We start from the raw sequence: 25,764 nt of genomic DNA on the forward strand, positions 1-25,764 counted from the left end.
CTACACCATTTCCAAGAGTGGTTTTATTGACTCATAAACTGTACAATTTATGCATTCTGAAAGAAGCGACTTTAGAATTTTGGAGTCATGCTTCTGAAAAACCTTATCACTCCACTGCTTTTATAAATTTGATGAAAGACACTGATCATATTTAGCTGTGGGACTCCTATTATGCCTAGAAAATGAAAGGGAAGGAAAAGCCTAATTTATTTTGTATTTAGCTTTTTTCAAACACTAACTAAGGTAAAACACATGTTAAAGCAGGAAAAAAGTATGAATACTTGAATTCTTTCACAAGCAGTTCCAAGGGAACATTTCTGGTTCATCATATTATATAATCAGGGACTCTAATGGAGCTATTTGATACTCATATCAATTTAATTTTCTTTCCTTTAAGAACGAATTCTGTTCACTGGTGGTGAAGTTTACTTATAATTATCATAGACATAATTTTTAAAACTAGCTAGATGTAGAGAGGTAACTTTATTCTACATCTGATTTCTTAGAAACAACTAAAACTATGAAAAAACCTCAAATATGTTTCTCATTCATTTTTTCTTTTCTCGGGGAGTGGCTCCACCACTCATCTAGCTGTTGAAACTGGAAACCTGAAAGGCTTCCATAATGTTTCCCTCATCTTACGTATCCAAACCATTAACCTGACTTTCCAAATAGCTCTCAAATCTATGCATTTACCTACAAGTCCAATGCCATGATTCCAAACTACCATCATCTCTTGCCTAGCCTCATACCATAATCACCTCTTTCATTTTTTTCTCCATACTTTAATCAAAGAGAACTTTTAATCAACTCTGATTACGTCACTCTGCTGCTTCAGCAATTCCCCATTATACTCACAGTATGGTCTACCCTCTGTTTCTTCCTCCCACCTCACTTGTACCACACCCTTGCTTTCTGCACACTAGCCATACAGGCCACTTATAGTTTCTCAAATGTCCCAAAATCTTCCCTCTTAAGGCTAGTTGCACATGCTTTTCCCTTTGCCTGAAAGTCATTCCCCCAACCTTTGGCTATTAACCCCATCTCAGCCTTCAGTTCTCAGTCCAAGCAACACTTCCCCAAGAAAGTCTTCCAGAACTGCCTCAACTCTCCCCATGGTAGTATTTAGAAAACTCCACTTTTCCTTTTTAGCTCTCATCACAGTTTATGCATTTTATGTCCATATTTAATTAAGAACTATATTCCCTGCTAGATTATCAATTCCCTGAGAGCAGGGATCAAAGTCTTTTTGCTTACTCAAACCCCACATGCCTGGCACATTGCATAGTTCCTGGCAATAGTCTCAGATTCTTTAGCTATCATTTTTCTCCTTAATCATTATACCATGTTCCCAAAATTGACATAGCTAAGTAAAAAGCAGTAGAGAACTGAAAAGTTTGTCTGTTGCTATTTGTTTTAATCTAAACATTTCCTCCCTCCATTCTTCCCCACCCAAAATAAAATAATTCCCTTGAAATCTAGAGAAAGTGCCTTGAAATTTTAGAAGATACTTACATGATATTTCTTGGAGAATGTTCTATTACTACATTCATTTTTGGCCTTTTATTTTTTAGTAGAAGCTAATAACATTGCTTTCAATTTCTATGATTTTGTAAAAGAATATGGAGCAGGCTTACTTTCTTTCTAATATTGAACCTACATCCCCCTTGACTTACCCCATCTCATTATTATGAAAACTGTAAACTACAGAAAAAAATAATACAATGAACATTTGTATACTCACCACCTAGTTTCAGAATTTGACATTTTGCTGTACTTATTGTCTCTTTCTCTTTTCTCTATACACACATACTTATATGTGTGTGTGTTTATATGTATATATGTGTGTGTGTGTGTGTGTGTGTGTGTGTGAATGTATGCCCTCAAGATAGTTACAAACACCATAACCTTACAACCTTAAACATGTCAACATATTCTAAAAAGAATGACATTAATCTATATAACCTAAATCATAATATGCCTTAGAAAATTAAAAATAATTCCCTATCTCACCAAATACCTCCTTATTAAAATTTTCCCAGTTGTCCCAAAAATGTCACTTAGAACTGGGTTTGTTTTTTCCAAACTAAAATCTAAACAAAATTTACTCATTGCACTGGTTATGTTTCCTTAATTTCCTAATCAAGACTAGTACCATTCATTTCCCCACAACCACCACTTTTTCTGTGACAATGGTTGTTTGAATAACCCAGGCACACTGTCTTATAGAATATCCTACATTCTAGATTTGTCTGTTTGATTCTTACTAGTAGCATTTAACTTATCCCTTGATCCCTGCATTTCCTTTAGGTCTAAAAGCATTTCCACATGCCAGTAAAACATTTTGGGCAAGAGTACTTCATAGCAGATGCTATCCTATGTAATATGCGTACATTACATCAAGAGGCGCATTATGTTAGAGTTGTTTTTTTTTTAATTTTACTGTTGCCAATGCTGATTGCCAAGTTGGTCAGTTGGTTATAATGATGACCACCCATTCTCTCCATTATAAAGGTACGTTTTTCTCTTTTCAGTTAGCAATAATTCTGATAGATGATACTGTAGCATCATCATGTGAATATACTATTCCCCAACTCCCTTTAACTTAATAGCTTCAATACCAACTAATGATTCTAGGACTCAGATATTTATTTTGAAATACCACTACCCTGTGCACTAAAAGGAAAAATAGCTGATTATAGATTTGAGGGCAGGTACAAGTGACCAAGAAACATCATTAAAAAAAAAAAAAGAAAGAAACAGAAGAGCTCACAAATAAATATGGAGATGTTAAGAGAACAAAGGAGGATTTTCAGTTCTAGTTATGACAGAGTAGTTTGTTTTAGACTAGCCCTACAAATAAAAATAAATATTAAAGTATGAACAAAGTACATGAAATCATTGTTTGAGATTAATCAATGCAAACAAGACTAGGATCCCTGAGAGGAGGTAAGGACTACATTTCACTCTGGTGTTTGTTTGTTTCCTTGTTTGTTTGTTTTACCTTAAGCCATTTGACAGTTTTCAGCATGAGAGAATAGGGTCCAAACAGAAAAAACGAGTGTTACTGAACAGAGGACAAAAGCTGGAGATCAAGGATGCCAATGTCCCAGATACTTGAGGAAAAGAATCTGATATGGAGGTCATGCTAAGTGAAGTGGGTCCAAAAGTCTCTGTGTAGTTTTCCCTTGAGGCATTGCCAACTCCACAGAAAAGAGTAGGTGGAAGGCTAAAGATCTAGGAAAAGATTTTAGCAGTAACACCATGTGGATCATAAATGTTGCAGTTCAGGCCCAACAAGGTGAGGTGAGGCACTTTGGTAACCATGCTAGGCTTTCAGATAAGACCCACAAAATGTTACTGTCTAGGGATAAGGACCACACTCTAAGAATAAGTACCTTGGAGAAAGACCAGAGCTGAAAATAAATAATCCCTAACAAATCTAAAACCAACCTTCAATAGATTTAGGTTGATCTGTTTATACAGTAGCTACCTACCAGAAGAAAAGTTAGCCCTATCTGGAGAAAAATAACATCATCCAGAGTTTACAATTTTTCTTACAAAATCTCATCATTCAATCTAAAATAATGAGGCATCATTAAAACAAAAAAACAGGATCAAATAACTGAAATCCTAGAGAGAAAAACAGACAACAAAATAAGCATTAATACATAAAATTTTAAATAATTGTGATTAATATGTTTTAAAAATTAGAGAAAAGATGGAGACTTTCACACAACACCTACTATATATTTTTTTAAGAATAAAAGTGTAAAGAGTCACCTGGGTGGCTCTGCCAGTGAAGCATCTGTCTTTGGCTCAGGTCATGATCCCAAGGTCCTGGGATCACCCTGCATTGGGGTCCTGGCTGGGTGTGGGCGGGGGGGAACCTGCTTCTCCCTCTTCCTCTGCTGTCCTTCCCCACACCCCCGCTTGTGTCCTCTGGCTCTCTCTACCTCTATCTCTCTGTCAAATAAATAAATAAAATCTTTTAAAAAAAGAATAAAAATGTAAAGTCAAACTGAAAAATATACTAAAGTTAAGACATCAATGTATTGGGTTCAACAGCAAATTAGACAAAGCAAAACATAAGGTTAGTGAACTTTAGAAGATAGGTGCAGTAAGAAAAAAAAAACATCCAGATTGAAGCACAGAGAAGGGTGAAAAGTAATATAAAATACAAAAAAGAACATAATAGGTAAATAGGACATCAAGAAAAGATCTAACATACATTTAATTAGAATGTCAGAAAAAAAAGGGGATAGAGCAATATTTGAAGAAATTTTGACTGGGAATTTTCACAAAACTGACAAGTCATTAAACCACAGATTTTAAGAATTGGAGAAGGAAAAGCAGAAAGCAAACCACATTTTAGGCACATTCTATTCAAACTGCTGAAAACCAGAGACAGAAGGAAAAATCTTAAAAAGCATGGGGGTAGGAGGAGAGAGTACCTTAAAACAGCAACAATAAAACTGTTGGCTAACTTTCATTTTTGTTTTTGTTTTTGTTTTTTTTAATATTCAAAGATTTTATTTATTTGCCAGAGAGAGCAAGCGAGTACACACAAGCAGGCAGAGAGGCAGGCAGAGGCAGAGAGAGAAGCGGGTTCCCTGCTGAGCAAGGAGCCCGATGTAGGACTCGATCCCAGGACTCTGGGATCATGACCTGAGCCGAAGGCAGAGGCTAAACCCACTGAGCCACCCAGGCGCCCCCCCTGTTGGCTAACTTTTGAACAAAAATTATGGAACTCATAAGACATTGGAATAATAAATTTACTGTGCCATAACAAACAAACAAACAAAAGCTGAGAAAATCTGTTGCTAGTAGACCTTCCACTGAAGAAAGAATTCTAAAGGGGATTCCTTAACTAGAAGAATAATGATTCCAGGTGAAAGGAAGGAAATTCTGGAAGTAAAACAGTGAAAGAGAATAAAATAAAAATTAACATTGATTTTTAAAACAATGTGTGGTGGGGTTTAAAATATATACTAAAGTAGAATATATGGCAATAGTAGCACAAAAGGGTGTGCGGTGTGAATGAAATAAAACTATTGTATTAGAAATTGGTAAAAGAGAAGGAAAGTAGGAAGGAAAAGAAAAGGAAAGAAAAGAAAAAAGAAAGATATTGCTAAAAAGTACTAACTTAAGGTAGGCTGTAATTAACAAAAGATTCACCTTGGAATCTCCAGGGTAAAAAAAATAAAAATATATATATATAACTAACAAGCTAATGGAGTAGAAATACTGAAATAATGAATATACCTAAATAATTCAAATGGAGACTCCAAAAAAAGAGAGAGATAAAGGAAAATGAAAAATGGAATCAACAAGAAGTAGCAATTTAACATGTGGTCTCTACTTAAATGCAACTGTAACACTACTTTAAAATATAAATGTACTAAATGTTAATTATTTTTTAAAAGGTTTTATTTATTTGCCAGAGAGAGAGATAGAGAACAAGCAGGGAAAGAAGCAAACTCCCTGTGAAGCAAGGATCCCAATGTGGGACTTGATCCCAGGACCCTTGGATCATGACCCAAGCTAAAGGTAGATGCTTAACCGACTGAGCCACCCATTACATTTAATTAACCCTAAATGTTAATTAAAAGACAAAATAATCACATTGGATTTTTTTTTAGCACTATAACTGCATGTGTTTCAGAATGGATAAACTATATGTAAGGAAACAAAAAGACTGAAAGTAAAAAGATGCTCTAAAAATTATACTAAGCAAAGATTAACCAAAGGAAAGCTATTGTAACTACATTAATATCAGACTAAGTAGACTTTTTAAGGCAAAAAAAAATTATTACTAGCAATAAAAAAGGTACATTTTATAATAAGGAAAGGGTCAATACTAAATTTTAATATATATAATAATATAGCTTCAAATATAGAAAGCAAAAGTAGACCAAATTAAAGGAAAGATGAAGAAATCCACAATCCTGGTTAGGGATTTAAACACACTTCTGTCAGTAACCAATAGAAAAAGCAGATTAAAAAAATCACTAAGGATATAAAACATTTTATTAACATTTAAACTAATTTACTTTATAGAACACATGTATAGAACACAAAATACAATTTCAAAATTCTCTTTCTTTTCAAATATACAATGAACATTTACCAAAATCAACCATATCTAGGCCAGTAAGACAGTTCTCAATTTCAAGGAATAGAAATCATATAAAGTACATTCTCTTTCTGCAGTGCAATTAGACTACAAGTTCAATATCAGAAAGTTCATTGGAAAAATCCCCAAATGCTTGTATATTTCTAAATAACCAATGAGTTAAAAGGAAGTCACAATGGAAATTTGGATGATATTTTGAAATGAATAATAATGAAAATAATATCAGTTTATAGGATATAGGTAAAGCAGTACTTAGAGAAATATTCAGAAACTGCAACTGGTTTGTAAAAGAGAAAAAAAAAAGGTTTAACATCGATTATCTTAACCAGGGGTCAGCAAACTTTTGCTGTAACAGGCAGATTGCAAATGTTTTAGGCTTTGTGGGCCACATGATCTCTAGCAACTACTCAAGTCTACGAATGTAGCACAAAAGTAGCCATAGACAGCAGATAAATAAATAGCAGTGACTATGTTCCAGTTACCTTTTACTTACACATATGGGTGGTGAGTAAGAGCTGGCCTGCAAACCGTAGTTTGTCAACCCCTGATCTAAACTTCAAACCTAAGAAACTAAACAAAAAACAAGCAAAAAAGAGGATAAAAATAATACAAGTAGAACAGAAAACAATGAAATAGAACACAAATGTACAATAGAGAAAAATCAACAAAATCAAAAGATGATTAAAATTTATAAAACCCAAAGAAATTGATTAAGAAAAAGAAAAATAACAAATTGCTAATATCAGAAAATTTAAAGGAGACATCACTGTAGTACATACAGTAATTTTTAAAGGTCATTATTAAAGGCATATTAAAAGGATACTATTAGGGGCGCCTGGGTGGCTCAGAGGGTTAAAGCCTCTACCTTCAGCTCGGGCCATGATCCCAGGTCCTGGGATCGAGCTCTGCATCGGGCTCTCTGCTCAGCAGGGAGCCTGTTTCTTCCTCTCTTTCTGCCTGCCTCTCTGCCTCCTTGTGATTTCTGTCTGTCAAATAAATAAATAAATCTTTAAAAAAAAAAGGATACTATTAATGACCTTATGCTATTAATTTTAAACATTTAGATGAAATGGACAACTCTTTGTAAAACACAATACCTCAAAACTGATGGGATTAAAAATAGGAAACCTGAACAATCCATACCTTTTAAAGAACTCAGATCTGTTATTAAAATATAGAAAGAAAGAAAAAAGTCTTCCACCAGAAATATCCAGGCAAAATTGGGCTCACTGGTGAGTTCTCCCAAATATTTAAGGAAAAATTAATTCTAGCTGTATACAAGTTCTTCTGAAGACTAGAAAAAGAGGGAATATTTTCTAACGATCTTTATGGAGCCAATGTAACAATAATACAAAAACCTGAAAAGAACATTACAGGAAGGAAAATTACAACCAAAAATCTCATGAATATAATATAAAAATCCTATTCAAAATATTATCAATCAAACCCAATATTATATAAAATGGTAATGCAACATGGCCAAGGAGGTTTATTCCATGATTTCAAGGTCGTTTTAACATTTGAAAGTCATTCATTCATAGAAAAAAGGAGAAAATAATACTATTATGATGATGTAGAAAAAGCATTTAATAAAATTCAACACCTATTCATGATTTAAAAAGCACTTTCCACAAACAAGGAATAGAAGAGAATTTCCTTACTCTCACAAAGGGTACATTCCCAAAACCTACAGCAACATCATACTCAATGGTAAAATATTGGAATAGTTTTCTTCTGAGGAGGAATGAGATAAATATGTCCACTCTTTCCATTATCATTATAGTATTGTACTGGAGCGCCTAATGAGTGACTTGAGGCAAGAAAAGGAGATAAGAAGTATAAAAGCTGGAAAGGAAGAAACCAAACTTTTGTTATTCACAGAAGCCATGGCTGTGTACATATCAAAAAAAGGCGGGGACACCTGGGTGGCTCATCAGTTGAGCATCCGACTGAATCTTGATTTTAGCTCTGGTTATCATCTCAGGGTCATGAGATTGAGCCCGATGTTGGGCTCCACACTCAGCACTGGAGTCTGCTTGGGATTCTTTCTCCCGCTCTCCTTCTGTTCCTCCCACCAACTCATGCTCTCTTTTTCTCTCTAAAATAAGTAAATCAAATCTTTAAAATAAGTGTTAAGCCACAGCAACTTCTTACTAGACATGTCTCCAAAGGCAAGGGAAACAAAGGGAAAAATGAACTATTGGGACTTCACTGAGATAAAAAGCTTACACTGCAGAGGAAACAGGCAACAAAACAAAAGACAAAAAAAATTGACAGAATGGGAGAAGATATTTGCAAATGACATATCAGATAAAGGGCTGGTATCCAAAATCTATAAAGAACTTTTCAAACTCAACATTCAAAGAACAAATAAGCCAATGAAGAAATGGGCAAAAGACTGAACAGATATTTCTCCAAAGCCAACAGACACATGAAAAAGTGCTCCACATCACTCGGCATCAGGGAAATCCAAATCAAAACCACAATGAGATATCACCTCACACCAGTCAGACTGGCTAAAATTAACAAGTCAGGAAATGACAGATATTGACAAGGATATGGAGAAGGGGGAACCTTCGTGTACTGTTGGTATAGGAAGTGGTGCAGCCACTCTGGAAGACAGTATGGAGGTTCCTCAAAAAGTTGAAAATAGAGCTACACTATGACTCACCAAATGCACTTCTGGGTATTTGCCCCAAAGATACAAACGTATTGATCCAAAATGGCACCCCAATGTTTATAGCAGCAATGTCCACAATACCCAAACTATGGAAAGAGACCAGATGTCCATTGACAGATGAATAGATAAAGATGTGGGCTGTGTGTGTGTGTGTGTGTGTCTATTTCTGTGTGTGTGTATGTGTATATGATGGAATATTATGCAGCCATCAAAAAATGAAATCTTGCTACTTGCAACAACATGGATGGAACTAGAGGGTGTTATGCCAAGCGAAATAAGTCAGTCAGAGAAAGACAATTATCGTATGATCTCACCAATACATGGTATTGAAGAAACAAGGCAAAGGATCATAGAGGAAGAGAGGAAAAAATGAAACAAGTGAAACCAGAGAGGGAGAAAGCATAAGAGACTCTCGATCTCAGGAAAGAAACTGAAGGGTTGCTGGAGGAGAGAGGGGTAGAGGGATGGAGTGGCTGGGTGGTGGACATTAGGGAGGGTATGTTTTGTAATGAGCACTGGGTATTATGATGAATCACAAACCTGTACCCCTGAAACAAATAACCCATTATGTTAATTAATTGAATCTAAATTTTTAAAAAAGAATAACAGAAGTTTGTAACATCAAATCTTTAGTAGCAGGGTGCCTGAGTGGCTCAGTGGGTTAAAGCCTCTGCCTTCAGCTCAGGTCATGATCCCAGGGTCCTGGGATCAAGCCCCGCATCGGGCTTTCTGCTCAGCGGGGAGCCTGCTTCCTCCTCTCTCTCTCTGCCTGCCTCTCTGCCTACTTGTGATCTCTCTGTCAAATAAATAAAATCTTTTTTTTTAAAGATTTTATTTATTTATTTGACAGAGAGATCACAAGTAGACGGAGAGGCAGGCAGAGAGAGAGAGAGAGAGAGAGAGAGAGGGAAGCAGGCTCCCTGCCAAGCAGAGAGCCCAATGCGGGACTCGATCCCAGGACCCTGAGATCATGACCTGAGCCGAAGGCAGCGGCTTAACCCACTGAGCCACCCAGGCGCCCCAAATAAATAAAATCTTTAAAAAAAAAAAAGATTGAGAAACTAAAAAAAAATCTTTAGTAGCGATATTTGTTAGATCTTGAAATAAATATGTCATTTAAAAAATAAAAATAAAATGGTAAGATACAAAAAAATAATAAAATAAGTGTTAAATGAAAGTATTCAATATTATTAGTCATTGAGAAATATAAATTAAAGTGACAGTGAGATTTTATTGCACAACTATCAGAATGTCTAAATTAAAAGATTGACAATAACAAGTGTTAACAAAGATGAAGTTCAACTGGAACTCATACATTACTGTTATAGTATAAACTGAAATAAACACTATGGAAAACCAATTTGGCAGTATCTACTAAAACTGAATATGTGTTGGGCGCCTGGGTGGCTCAGTGGATTAAGCCTCTGTCTTCAGCTCAGGTCATGATCCCAGAGTCCTGAAATTGAGGCCCGCATCAGGCTCTCTGCTCAGCAGGGAGTCTGCTTCCCTCTCTCTCTGCCTGCCTCTCTGCCTACTGGTGATCTCTCTCTCTGTCAAATAAATAAATAAAATCTTTAAAAACAACAACAATAAAAAAAAACTGAATATGTATTTACCCTATTACCCAAAAATTCTTCTTCTGGTATGTATATAAGAAATAATATGTGCTGGGACACCTGGGTGGCTCAGTAGGTTAAACCTCTGCCTTCGGCTCAGGTCATGATCTCAGGGTCCTGGGATCGAGCCCCACATTGGGCTCTCTGCTCAGTGGGGAGCCTGCTTCTCCCTCTCCCTCTGCCTGCCTCTCTGCCTACTTGTGATCTCTCTCTCTGTCAAATAAATAAATAAAATCTTTAAAAAAAAAGAAATAATATGTGTGTATGAGAGAAATAAGTGAGAGAGAAATGTGTGAGAAATGAGAGAAATAAGTGCTTATGTTTCCCTTAGTATAATAGATCATTATACTTATTGTGGTGAGCATTTTATAATAGATATAAATGTCAAATCACTATGTTGTACACCTGAAACTAATATAATAATGTATGTCAACTATACTCCAATTTAAAAATAAATTTTAAAATATTACAATGGATTAAGTATAGTATTCATGTAATAAAATACTGTACAGCAAAGAAAATAATTACAGTCAACAAAGATGACTCTCCAAGACAGTACATAGTTTTCAAGACCAGGCAAACTAGGGATATCTGGGTGGCTAAGTCAGTTAAGTGTCCAAATCTTGATTTCAGTTCAGGTCATGATTTCAATGTTGTGAGATAGAGCCCCATCTCGGGGTCTGCACTGAGAGTTAAGCCTGCTTAAGATTCTCTCTCTCGGGGCGCCTGGGTGGCTCAGTGGGTTAAGCCACTGCCTTCGGCTCAGGTCATGATCTCAGAGTCCTGGGATCGAGCCCCGCATCGGGCTCTCTGCTCTCTAGGGGAGCCTGCTTCCTCCTCTCTCTCTCTGCCTGCTTCTCTGCCTGCTTGTGATCTGTCAAATAAATAAATAAAATCTTTAAAAAAAAAAAAAAGATTCTCTCTCTCTGTCTTCCTCTGGCCCTCCCATCACCCCCAGCTCATGTGCTCTATCTTTCTCTCTCTCTCTAAAAAAAAAAAAGAAAAAAAAAAGGCAAACTAATAAATGGTGATTAAATTCAGAATAATAGTTACCCTGGGTGTGGGTATTTATTGATTGGGAAAGGTATGAAGGAGCCTTCTGGGGTGCTGGAAAAGTACTCTCTTGATATAGTTGGTAATTTCATAGGGATATATATGTGAAAATAAATAGAAAGAATCTTTCTGAACTTAATATATAATTTTTCTTAATAATCAGCAGGTACTTTATTGAGTCTTTTTAAGTGAAACAGAATCACTACAACTCAGCTTGCAAAAGACTTTTAACAGTCATTTAGGTAGGTATCTAGATTTTTAATCCTTTGTTACCACAGTCTTATGAACGAACTCTAGTTCGAGGTCTCGATAGTTCATCTTTGCTTTTGTTTCCCTTGCCTCCAGAGAGGTGTATGGTAAGGATTTGCTCTGGCTGAGGTCAAAGAGGTTACTGCCTATCTTCCTCTATAGAATTTTTATGGTTTCAGGTCTTACATTAGGTCTTTCATCCATTTTGAGTTTATTTTTGTGTATGGTGTAAGAGAGTGGTCCAGTTTCATTCTTCTGCATGTCACTGTCCTGTTTTCCCAGCACCATTTATTGAAGAGACTGTCTTTTTTCCATTGGATATTCTTCTTCTTCTTCTTTTCCTCCTCCTCCTCCTTCTTCTTCTTCCTTCTTCTCCCCCCCCCTCCTTCTTCTCCTCCTCCTCCTCCTCCTCCTATCGTGCTTTAATTTTATCATTGGATATTCTTATCTGGATTTTTGAAGATTAGTTGACAATAGAATTAAGCGTCCATTTCTGGGCTCTCTATTCTGTTCCATTGATCCATATGTCTGTCTTTGTGCCAGTACCATACTTTACTGATGATTAGAGATTTGTAATAGAACTTGAAGTCTGGAACTGTGATGCCTCCTGCTTTCTTTTCCTTTTTCCTTTTTTTTTTTTAAGATTTTATTTATTTATTTGACAGACAGAGATTACAAGTAGGCAGAGAGGCAGAGGAGGAAGCAGGCTCCCTGCTGAGCAGAGAGCCCGATGCAGGGCTCGATCCCAGGACCCTGGGATCATGACCTGAGCCGAAGGCAGAGGCTTTAACCCACTGAGCTACCCAGGCACCCCTGTTTTCCTTTTTTCAACATTACTTTGGTTATTTGGGATCTTTTCTTGTTTCATAGAAATTTTAGAATTGTTTGTTCTAGCTCTGTGAAAAATGCTCCTGTTATATTGAGAGAGACTGCACTGAATGTATAGAATGTGTACTTTAGGTAGTAAGGACATTTTAAGAATATTTGTTCTTCTGATCCATGAACATGGAATGTTTTTCCATTCCTTTGTGTCTTCTTCAGTTTCTTTCATAAATGTTCTATAGTATTCAGTGTACAGATCTTTTATCTCTTTGGTCAGGTTTATTCCTACGTTATCTTTTGGTTTTTGATGCAATTGTGTGTGGGATTGACTCCTTGATTTCTCTTTCTCCTGCTTCATTATTACTCTATAGATATGCAACAGATTTCTGTACTTTGGCTTTATATCCTGCAACTTTGCTGAATTCATGTATCATGCTGAATTCTAGTAATTTTTTGGCGGAGTCTTTCAAGTTTTATACATACAGTACCATGTCATCTGTGAAGAGTGAAAGTTTGACTTCTTCCTTGCTAGTTTGAATGCATTTTATTTCTTTTTTGTTGTCTGATTTCTGAGGCTAGGACTTCTAGTACAATGTGGAACAATAGTGGTGAGAGTGGACATCCCTATTCCTGTCCTTAGGGAAAGAAAGCTCTCAGTTTTTCCCCATTGAAAATGATATTAGCTATGGACCTTTCATATACAGTCTTTATGATCCTGATCCATGTTCCTTCTATCCCTGCTTTCTTGAGGTTTTTATCAAGAAATGATGCTGTATTTTGTCTAATGCTTTTTCTATATCTAATGAGAGGATCATATGGTTCTTATCCTTTCTTTTATTAATGTGGTGTATCACATTGATTGATTTGTGGGTGTTGAACCATCCCTGTATCCCAGGAATAAATCCCACTTGTTCATGGTGAGTAATCCTTTTATTGTACTGTTGGATTCAATTACCTTATTGAGAATTTTTGTATCCTTGTTCATCAGAGATATTGGTCTGTAATTCTCCTTTTTAGTGGGGTCTTTGGTTTTGGAATCAAGGTAATGCTGGCCTCATAGAATGAGTTTGGAAATTTTCCTTCCATTTCTATTTTTTGAATAGCCTCTGAAGAATAGGTATTACTCCTTCCTTAAATGTTTGGTAGAACTCCCCTGGTACACCATGTGGCCCTAGACTCATGTGTTGGGAAATTTTTGATTACTGATTCAATTTCTTTGCTGGTTATGGGTCTGTTCATATTTTCTATTTCTTCCTGTGTCAGTTTTGGTAGTTCACACGTTTCTAGAAATTTATCCATTTCTTCCATATTGCCCAATTTACTGGCATATAATGGCTCATAATATTCTCTTATAATTGTATTTCTGTGGTGTTGGTTGTGATCTTTCCTCTTTCATTTGTGATTTTATTTATTTGGGTCCTTTTCTTTTGGATAAGTCTGGCTAGGGGGTTATCAATATTGTTAATTCTTTCGAAGAACCAGCCACTAGTTTCACTGATCTGTTCTACTGACTTTTAAAAAATTCTATATCATTTATTCCTGCTCTAATATTAATTATTTCCCTTCTTCTGCTGGTTTTGGGCTTTATTTGCAGCTTTTTTTAATTTCGGCTTTTTTTCCAGCTCCTTTAGGTGTAAGGTTAGGTTATGTATTTGAGACTTTTCTAGAAGAATGCCTGTGTTGCTATATACTTCCCTCTTAGGACTACCTTTGCTACATCCCAAAGGTTTGGACTGTCATGTTTTCATTTTCATTTGCTTCCATGTATTTCTTTATTTCTTCTTTAATTTCCTGGTTGACCCATTCATTCTTTAGTAGGATGGTCTTTAACCTCCATGTATTTGTGCTCTTTCCAAATTTGTTCTTGTGGTTGACTTCAAGTTTCAGAGCATTATGGTCTGAAAATATGCATGGTCTGATCTCAGTATTTTGTACTGGTTGAGGTCTGATTTGTGACCCAACATGTGACCTAATCTGGAGAATGTTCCACATGCCCTCAAAAAGAATGTGTATTCTGCTGCTTTAGAATGTGTTCTGAATATATGTGAAGTCCAGTGTGTCATTCAAAGCCATTGCTCCTTATTGATTTTCTGCTTAGAGGATCTGTCCATTGTAGTGAGTGGAGTGTTAAAGTCCCCTACTATTATTATATTATTATCAATGAGTTTATGTTTGTTAGTAATTGACTTATATTATTTGGCTGCTCCCAAGTTGGGTACATGAATATTTACAATTATTAGGTCTTCTTGTTGGATAGACCCCTTTTCTATGATATAGTGCCCTTCATCTCTTACTATGGTCTTTGGTTTAAAATCTAGTTTGTCTGATATTAGTATGGCTACTCCATCTTTCTTTTGATGTCCATTAGCATGGGATGGTTCTCCATCCCCTCACTTTTAATCTGGAAGTGACTCTGCATCTAAAATGAGTCTGTTGTAAGCAGTATATCAATGGGTCTTATTTTTTTTTAAAGATTTTATTTATTTATTTGACAGAGCAAGATCACAAGTAGGCAGAGAGGCAGGCAGAGAGAGAGAGAGAGGAGGAAGCAGACTCCCTGCCAAGCAGAGAGCCTGATGCGGGACTTGATCCCAGGACCCTGAGATCATGACTTGAGCCAAAGGCAGAGGCTTAACCCACTGAGCCACCCAGGCACCCAGGTCTTGTTTTTTTAATCCATTCTGATACCCTACATGGTTTTTTAAAAATTTTTTTATTGGAGTGGGGAGTGTTTGGACATTTAACGAGGTGTGCTTTGGTTTGTTTGTTAAGATAAGTCTGAATAAAAAAATAAAAAATAAAATGTATGATCCAAGAAAAGAGAAAAGGAAAAGGAACAAAAAAGTAAACAGACAAACAAAAACTATAAGCCTGATTCCAAGAAATAAGAAAGTAAGAAGGAAAAAAGAAAGAAAATAAGCCTGATTCAAAAAATGAGAAAAGTAAACAAACAAACTAACAAATGAACAAAAAACCTTAAGCCTGATTCCTAGGAAAAAAGAAGAGAAATGATAAAATAAATACATTAAAAATAAAAAAGAAAACCTGGTCCTATTTCCACCAGAACTGAAGCTGAGACTCTTGAACACTCTATGATCAGTAGACCTGGTATATGGGGGCGGGGGGCTACGGTGATCTTCTGAGGGAGAGGCCTGCTCTGTTTGTTCACAATCAGACCTGCCCTTGTAAAGATGCCCCTGCCAGTAGCAGGGGGCCGGGGTTTGGTGTAAGCGACTCCAGCCTCCACTGGAGGCACTGTGTTTCTCTCTGAAGTCCCAGTGCACTGGTGGGTGGGGGTGTGTGGAAGCTGGGGTCATCCTGTGCTCTCGTCCCCAATGAGGGTTACTCACAGCCTTCCAGTTTAGGAAGCCCTCACAAAAAGGAGAACAATCTCCTCTACTCTGCCCCAGGCTTTCATCAGATTCCTGTCCTCACCCTGTCTGTGCCAAGGCTGCTGGCATGCCTGGTGCCACAGATCTCCTATGTTTTATCTCTGGCCAATAGCTGGAATTCAAAACTCCAAATCTTAGAGGGCCTGACAAGGCACAGACCCACTCCCCTCCCCCAGAGGAAAGCCTGGCATTGTGCCCAGCACTGTTCTGTCCCAGAAAAGCAGTTGCACGGCATGCACATGGTATCTGGAGTCTATGGTGATGCACAGCAAAATTCTGCCACCAGGTTATCCATCCTCTGCATGTGCCTCTGTCCCCTGCTGCTGGACAGTGCTCAAAGGCTCCTAGCAGACCCTATGTCCTTGGAGAGGCAAAAACCCTCTTCCAAATGTATTCCAGAAAGGGAAGCTTTCTCTCCCTGTGCCACCCAGGGGATCCTCTCACTGCAACATATTATGTGAACACTAAGTGTTATTCTCTCACTTGCTCTTTTCCTCTCACCTTGACTTAACTCTGGGAAAAGGCCCCCCCCCAACATAGTACCACAGCGCTTCTCTCCCCCAATTCATGACTCTAAACTCACATCTACCTGTTCTCTCCTTCCAACTGTGCAGATTGTTTTCTTACTTTTCAGATTGATTTCCTAGTTGTCCAAAATGATTTGATGTTGATCTAGTTTTGTTTAAGGGATGAGGCAAGCTCAGGATCCCCCTACTCCACGATCTTAACTCCTCCTACCCACTTACTTTTTTTTTTTTTAAGAATCTAGTGACTTTAATTGATTTAGAGTAGATAAATATCATTATCAGAAATTATAAACAGAAATCCAGATCCAGAAGGCACAGAGAGACCCCCCCCAAAAAAAAAAACAACCAAAGGGGGTCTACACCAAGACATATAGTAATTAAAATGGGAAAATGGTGATAAAGAAAGAATTTTAAAAATGGCAAAAGAACAGAAAATAGTTACATACAAGCCACAGGACTGCCTGTTCAGTCTTGGGAAGATCTGGATGATTCTGCACAAGCAAAAATGACTTAAAATTTATGTATAGACACCTCTCCACCAATCCATCTTCAGCTGACTGAATGTTGTATAATAGCCCTTCTCCAAAGCAGGGGTGGAATGTTCTGGTTTCACCACAGATTTTCTACTCATTTCATTTTTGGAATCCACTTAAAGATTCCAGGTCCCTTTTGTATATAACCTTTATCCTTTTGCTTTTTTAAAAATAATTTTGTTTCATATTTAAAGTCCTTGTATTAGTCAGTGATTCATGTTCAGCATTATTTGAACCATTTGCCATTACAAGAAAGAGAAATACTTATTTGTGTTTTAAATAAAACTGGTGTAGGAAAGTAAAAAAACAAACAAACAAACAAACAAACAAACAAAAAAACCATAAGGCTACCAGCTGATTTGTTAGCAGAACGTTTTCAAGCCAGAAGGGAGTGGTACTATATATTCAAAGTTCTGAAAGGAAAAAAAAACTTGTACATAAAAATGCTCAATCCAACAAGGTTATCATTCAGAATAAAGGGAGACATCATTTCCCAGACAAACAAAGGTTAAAGAAATTCACCACCACTAAACCACCTTTACAAGAAATGTTAAAGGGAGCTTTTTGAGTAGAAAGGAAAGACTATAAGCAGGAGCTTGAAAAGCAGAACAGACAAAAGCAGAAAAAGTAAGTATATCTGTAACAGTCAAGGAATTCACATACACACACACACACACACACACACACACACACAAAGGATATTAATTAAACCATATACCTAAAGCATGAGGGGAAGAGGAGTAAAGAAAGAATGCAAACTTAAGGGAACATCAATTTAGTATAGACTGTTATATGCAGAAGATGTTATATACAAACCTAATAGTAACCATAAATCAAAAACTGGTAATAGTTAAAAAATAAAGAGAAAGGAATCCAAACATATCACTGAAAAACAAAAACAAAAATAAACAAAACCATGAGACAAGAGACCAAGAGAAGAAACAGAGAACTACAAAAACAATCATAAAACAAGTAACAAAATGACAATAGGTTCTCACCTATCAGTAATTACTTTGAACATAAATGGACTAAATGCTCCAATCAAAACAAAAACAAAAACAAAAAAAACACAGGATATGGAATGGATTGAAAAGCAACCCATCTTTTTGCTGATTATTAAGAGACTCAATTCAGACCTAAAAACACATGCAGACTGAAAGTGATGGAAAAACTTTTATCATGCCAATGGAAGTGAAAAGGAACCCAGGGTAGCAACATTTTTTATTGGACAAAATAGACCTTAAAACAAAGACTGTAACAAGGAACAAAGAGAGACACCATATTATAAAAATAAGGGGAATAATCCTACAAGAAGATATCACAATTGTACATATTTATGCACCCAAAATGGGAACACCCAAATACATAAAGCAGCTAGTAACAAACATAAAAAAAAGTAATCAGTAGTAATACAATAATATAGGGGACTTTAGCACCCCACTTATATCAATGGATAGATCATCCAAATAGAAAATCAACCAGGAAACAGTGGCTTTGAATGACACATAGGACCAGAAGGATCTAACAGATATATTCAGAACATTCCAACCTAAAACAGCAAAGTATACATCCTCTTCAAGTGCACATGAAACGTTCTCCAAAATAGATTACGCCCTAAACAAGGCTCAACAAATTCAAAAATATCAAAGACACACCCTACCTCTTTTCTGACCACAGCAATAGTGGTCAGGAACTAGATCTAGTTTCAAACTAGAAATCAACCACAAGAAAAAATCTGGAAAGAACATGGTGGTTAAACAATATGCTACTAAACAATGAATGGGTCAACCAAGAAATCAAAGAGGAGATTTAAAAATAATACATGGAGACAAATGAAAATGAATATACATTGGTCCAAAATCTTTGGGATGCAGCAAAAGCTGTTCTAAGAGGGAATTTTATAAATATACAGGCCTACCTCAACAAATAAGAAAAATCTCAAATAAATAACCTAACCTTACACCTACAGGTGCTAGATAAGGAATAATAAACAAAACCTAAAACCAGTAGTAGGCAGGAAATAATAAAGATTAGAGCATAAATAAACAAAATAGAAACTAAAGAAATAATGGAACAGGTCAATGAAACCAGGAATTTTTTTTTTTAAAGATCAATAGAATTGATAAACCTTTAGCTAGACTCATAAAAAAATGGAGAGCTCAAATAAAAATATCAGAAAGAAAGAAGAGAAATAATAACCAATACCATAGACATACAAGCCAGCATTAGAGAATACTATGAGCAATTATATGCCAATAAATTAGACAACCTAGAAGAAATGGATAAATTCCTAGAAACATAACCTCCCAAAACTGAATCAAGAAGAAATTGAAAATTTGAACAGATCAATTACCAGCAATGAAATTGAGTCAGTAATCAAAAAACTCCCAACAAATAAAAGTCCAGGGCCACATAGCTTCACAAGCGACTTCTACCAAACATTTAAAGAAGAATTAATATCAGTTCTTCTCAAACTATTCCAAATAATAGAAGAGGAAGGCAAACTTCCAAATTAATTCTGTGAGGCCTACATTACCTTGTTAAAAAAACTAGACAAGGACACTACAAAAAAGAGAACTATACAGGCCAATATCTCTGATGAACACAGATGCAAAATCCTCAACCACAACCAAATATTAGCAAACTGAACCCAGCAATACGTAAAGAGTCATTCACCATGATCAAGTGGAATTTATTCTGGGAATGCAAGCATGGTTCAATACTTGTAAATCAATCAATATCATACATCACATCAACAAAAGAAAGTATTAAAAAACCATATGATCATTTCAATAGATGCAGAAAAAGAATTTGACAAAGTACAACACCCATTCATGATAAAAACCCTCAACAAAGTTGGCTTAGAGGGAATATATGTCAACATAACAAAAGCCATATATAAAAAATTATACTAAAATTATACTCAATGGTAAAAAACTTAGGACTTTTCTGCTAAGTTCAGGAACAATGCAAGGATGTCCACTCTCACCATTTTTATTCAACATAGTATTGGAAATCCTAGTCACAGAAATCAGATAAGAAAAAGAAATAAAAGGTATCAAAAGTGGTAAAGAAGAAGTAAAACTTCCACTATTTTCAGATGACATGATACTATATACAAAAACCCCTAAAGACACCACCAAAAAGCTACTCTAACTGATAAATGAATCAATAAAATTGCAGGACACAAGATCAATATACAAAAATATGTTGCAAATCTATGCATTAATAATGAATGATGAATGAGAAATTAAGAAAACAATCCCATTTACAACTGCACCAAAAATAATAAAATACCTAGGAATAAACTTAACAAAGGAGGTGAAAGACCTGTAGTGATAGAAAATTATAAAATCTTGATGAAAGAAATTGAAGATGACATAAACAAATGGAAAGATATTCCATGCTCATGGATTGGGAGAAGAAAATATTATCAAATTGTCTATACTACACAAAGCAATCAACATATTCAGTGAAATCTCTATCAAAATACCAACAGCATTTTTCACAGAACTAGAACAAATAATCTTAAAATTTGTATGAAACCACAAGAGACCTCAAATAGCTGAAACAATCTTAAAAATGGAGTATTATGCCTCCATCAGAAAGGATGAATACCCAACTTTTGTAGCAACATGGACGGGACTGGAAGAGATTATGCTGAGTGAAATAAGTCAAGCAGAGAGAGTCAATTATCATATGGTTTCACTTATTTGTGGAGCATAACAAATAGCATGGAGGACATGGGGAGTTAGGAGAAGGCAGTGGGGGGAAATTGGAAGGAGAGGTGAACGATGAGAGACTATGGACTCTGAAAAACAATCTGAAGGGTTTGAAGAGGTGGGGGGGGGGGAGGGTGTGGGGGGGAACCAGGTGGTGGGTATTAGAGAGGGCACGGACTGCATGGAGCACTGGGTGTGGTACAAAAACAATGAATACTGTTATGCTGAAAATAAATTTAAAAAATGATTTAAAAAAATGAAGAACAAAACTGGAGGTATCATAATCACAGATTTCAAGATATATTACAAAGCTGTAGTAATCAAAACAGTATAGTACTGACAAAAAAATGGACACATAGATCAATGGAACAGAATAGAAAGCCCATAAATAAACCCAAAATTATGTGTTCCATTAAACTTCAACAAAGGAGGCAAGAATATGCAATGGGAAAAAGACAGTCTCTTCAACTAAAGGTGTTGGGAGAGCTGGACAGCTATATCCAAGAGAATGAAATTGGACCACTTTCTTAAGCCACACACAAAAATAAACTCATGATAGATTAAGGATCTAAATATGAAACCTAAACCATAAAAATCCTAGAAGATTACACTGGCCACAATTTCTCTAACACTGACCATAGCAACGTTTTTCTAGATATGCCTCCTGAGGCAGGGGAGATAACAGCAAAAATAAACTATTGGGACTACATAAAAATAAAAAACTTCTGGGGGCGCCTGGGTGGCTCAGTGGATTAAAGCCTCTGCCTTCGGCTCAGGTCATGATCCCAGGGTCCTGGGATCGAGCCCCGCATCAGGCTCTCTGCTCGGCAGGGAGCTTGCTTCCTCCTCTCTCTCTCTCTCTGCCTGCCTCTCTGCCTACCTGTGATCTCTATCTATCAAAAAAAAAAAAAAAAAAAAAAAAAAAAAAAAAAAAAAAAAAAAAAAAAAAAAAAAAAAAAAAAAAAAAAAAAAACTTCTGCACAGCAAAGGAAAAAATCAACAGAACTAAAAGACAACCTACTGAATGAGAGAAGATATTTACATGTGACAGATCCAATAAAGGGTAATTATCTAAATATATAAAGAACATATACAAATCAACACCAAAAAAAAATTCCAAACCAATAATCCAACTTCAAAATGGGCAGAAGACCTAAATGGACATTTCTCCAAAGAACACACACAGATGGCCAAAAGACACGTGAAAGATGCTCAACATCTCTAATCATAAAGGAAATGCAAGTCAAAACCACATTGAGATATCACCAAACACCTGTCAAAATGGCTAAAATAAAAATAAAAATAAAAAACATGGGAAACAACAAGTATTGGCAAGGATATGGAGAGAAAGGAGCAGTGTTGGTGGGAATGCAAAATGGTATAGCCATTGTGGAAAACAGTATGGAGGTTCCTAAAAAAATCAAAAATAGAACTACCATATAATCCAGTAATTCCATTACCAGGTATTAACCCAAAGAATACAAAAACACTAATTCAAAATGATATATACACCTGTATGTTTATTGCAGCATTATTTACAGTAGCCAAATTACAGAAGCAGCCCAAATGACCATAGATAGATGAATGGATAAAGAAGTGCTATAACTATATGTTAACTAACTAGAATTTAAATAAAAAATTGAAAAAGGGAAAAAGAAGTTTTTTATATACATATGCATACATATATACACATATACATATACATATATATGATAGAATATTACTCTGCCATAGAAAAGAATGAAGTCTTGCCATTAGCAACAACATGGATGAATCTAGAAGGTATAATGGTAAGTGAAATAAATCAGCCAGAGAGAGACAAATACCATATTTCATTTGTATATGGAATTTAAGAAATAAAACAAAGGAAAAAAAGACAAATTGAAAAAGTCTTCAATATAGAGAACAAACTGATGGTTATAAGAGGGAAAGTGGTTGGGACAATGGGTGAAATAGGTAATGGGGATTAAGAGTACACTTATTATGATGAGCATTGCAATGTATAGAATTGTTGAATATCTATATTGTATACCTGAAAGTAATATAACACTGTATGTTAATTATACTGCAATAATTAATTAACTTAAAAAGAGTTACAGAAGGAGGGTACAGAAAGCTCTCTCTCTCTCTCTCTCTCTCTCTCTCTCTCTATATATATATATATATATTCATATTCCTTGGGTGCCTAGGTGGCTCAGTCGGTTAGGTGTCCAACTCTTGATCTCAGCTCAGGTCTTGATCTCAGAGTCATGAGTTTGAGCCCCATTTTGGGCTCCTACTTAAAAAAAAAAGAAAAATATATAACCCAAAATTTAATAGTAAAAAATTTCTCAGGACCAGAAAAAATGCCAACTTTTTCATTGAAAAAAAAAATTAACTAATATGAAGAAAAGAATCCAAATCTGTACATGTCATGGTGAAATTTCCAAAAAACAATGATTAAGAGAAAACCTTAAAAGCTTCTAAATTATTAGAATTAATAAGAATAATGTAGAGTGGTTGGATAGAAGTTAAAATCCAAGAGTTTTCATATATACTAGCAACAAACATTAGCAAAATGTATTAGAATACATTAATAATAACAAATATCACAACCATACAGTAATATAAAAGCTTTATAATATATAAGACCTCTATAAGAAAATTATAAAGCTTATCAAAGAATATAACAGAGGGACGCCTGGGTGGCTCAGTTGGTTAAGCAGCTGCCTTCGGCTCAGGTCATGATCCCAGCATCCTGGGATCGAGTCCCACATCAGGCTCCTTGCTCGTCAGGGAACCTGCTTCTCCCTCTGCCTCTGCCTGCCATTCTGTCTGCCTATGCTCGCTCTCTCTCCCTCTCTCTCTCTGACAAATAAATAAATAAAATCTTTAAAAAAAAAGAATATAGCAGAATATTTAAATAGAGAGAGAGATACCTCCTTCCTGTACAAAAATATTCAGTATTACAATTGCCATTTCTTTCCAAAATTCATTTAGTACAGTTAGAATAAAAAATCCCAACTCGTTTTGTTTTTTGTTTTTAAGAAACTTGGCAAGTCAAAAAATGTTCATATGGAAGGGCAAATTAAAAAAAAAAAAAAGAACAGTAATAGAAATGCCAGCTAAATGTCACAGCTCTGTTGATACTGCCTTGGCAATAAGTTTTCCCTACTCCGTGTAATTACTACTAATTGTAAGAGGATTCTGGCTCATTTGAAAAAAATAACCATAATTTTCATTAAAATTAACAATTAAATAATCTTCTTTCAATAGCACTTACCTCCAAAGGGTAAATAAGAGATTGTGCAGTAGCACCAGCCAAAGAAGCAGAAGCAAATTTCTCAAAAGTTTCTAATTTGGCTCCTTCAGAAGAAAGAAACTTCTTATACTGTATCAATAAAAGGTCAAACGTGTGTTAATACCCAGAAGTCCCAGAGGGCACACAAACTTATTTAATATCAATGAACACCTGAGCAGTCAATCCATAGTTTAAAATCATAGTGTACATTACCAGGAACCTAAATATAGTCATGCCCTTTAGATGGGAAGCCCTAACCTTAATGTAGAGACTTCAGTTTATATGCTTTTTTTTTTTTTTTGCCTAGAATAAGATCTAGCATCTAGCAGACATCCAACAAGTGTTGATTATAATAAGGAATTATAATGGAATGGAAATCACTGAGATGAAAACAACTAAGCATCCTTGTTAGGGTCCGTAATCAAAGGAGCGAGACTGATACAAAGCGAAGGTCAAGCAAAGCTTTATTTCGCGCCAAGCATCGAGAATCAAACGGACTGGTCAGGGCCGTCTCTTGCAAAGAGGCGACCCCTCCCAGACTCACAGACTAACTTTTATAGAGGTAGTTTAGCCGGGCTATATACAGGTGGCCAATGAGATTGCAATACACAGAGAACACTGCACAGTCATGCTAAGTCTACCACACACAGAAAGAAACTGCTAGGTAACACACGGGTGGCCAATTGAATTTCAATTTACCCTAGTAGATATATGCGTGCCCCACTGATTGGACGTCTTCACCTGGCCTGACCCACCCCTGTATCTAGGCTTTGCAAGTAAGTTCCTCTGGGAGGGGCAGGGTCAATCTAAGTTTACTGCATGGGGTCAATCTAAGTTTGCTGCATAAACACAAAATGACTCCCTCTGGCCAACCAGGCCCTTACATCCTATGCAATAAGTTCTGGTGGCAACTCTATCCAATTTTAACAAAGCAACATGACATCACAAACAGACCTAGGACTTGATCTTGGCTAGGTCACTTACTGAGTAATCCAGAACAAATGATCTAACTTCTCTATAATTCAGTTTTTTTCATCTGGAAAATGAAGTTAAGTGCCTTGTCCATACTGGTCACCATTATCTCTGCAGGCCCTACTTTGTAAGATTGTTATAAAGATTAAACACAATAACACAGATATGTAACATGCTTGCCAGACAGAAACTGAGGGAGCTGTCATTATTACTACATAATGACAATAGAATTTTCCTTAGGGAATGGATTTTCAGTAGAATATTTCCTTGGCCTTTATTTTGGTCTGTATTTTAGCTTCTTGTTCCAAGCCAGTCAGTACATTCTATCACTCTGCAATATTAATTAGTTCAAGGATTGATAAATGATACAACCTGGACCAGTGAGACCCAAAGAAATGTTTTAGGAAGACTTCCCAAAAGAAACTTCCTTGCTCTTCTGTCAGAAATACAAGAAGAGTCAGCTCTCTTACACACAAAGAAAATGAACACCTGGAAGTCTCTGGCAGTCATCTTTCAATCACAAAAAGAGTAAGTCGTAGTAACTCAGTGGAAGTCTGAGAGAAGAGATGGGGGAAGGTTAAATTCTTTGGTGACACTGTTGATCTGATAATAAAGCTTCACCAGAAGTCCACCTTATTTCTAAATATGAGAAAATAAATTCCATTTATTATGGAAGCCAGCTTGAGTCACAATTCTGTGATTTATGACCTAAAGAATCCTAACTCATATGGACACCTGAAGCTCCACATGCCCAAAACTAAATACACACACACACACACACA

At 36.0% G+C, this 25,764-nt stretch overlaps 1 pseudogene; it reads right to left on the minus strand.

Annotated features, from left to right (window-relative positions):
- LOC111142938 overlaps positions 1-25,764 on the minus strand; it is a 49,329-nt pseudogene continuing 23,565 nt past the window's right edge.

The sequence above is a fragment of the Enhydra lutris genome, unplaced genomic scaffold (genome assembly GCF_002288905.1).
Source record: "Enhydra lutris kenyoni isolate GAN:26980312 unplaced genomic scaffold, ASM228890v2 scaffoldscaffold9, whole genome shotgun sequence".
Classification (NCBI taxonomy): Eukaryota; Metazoa; Chordata; class Mammalia; order Carnivora; family Mustelidae; genus Enhydra; species Enhydra lutris.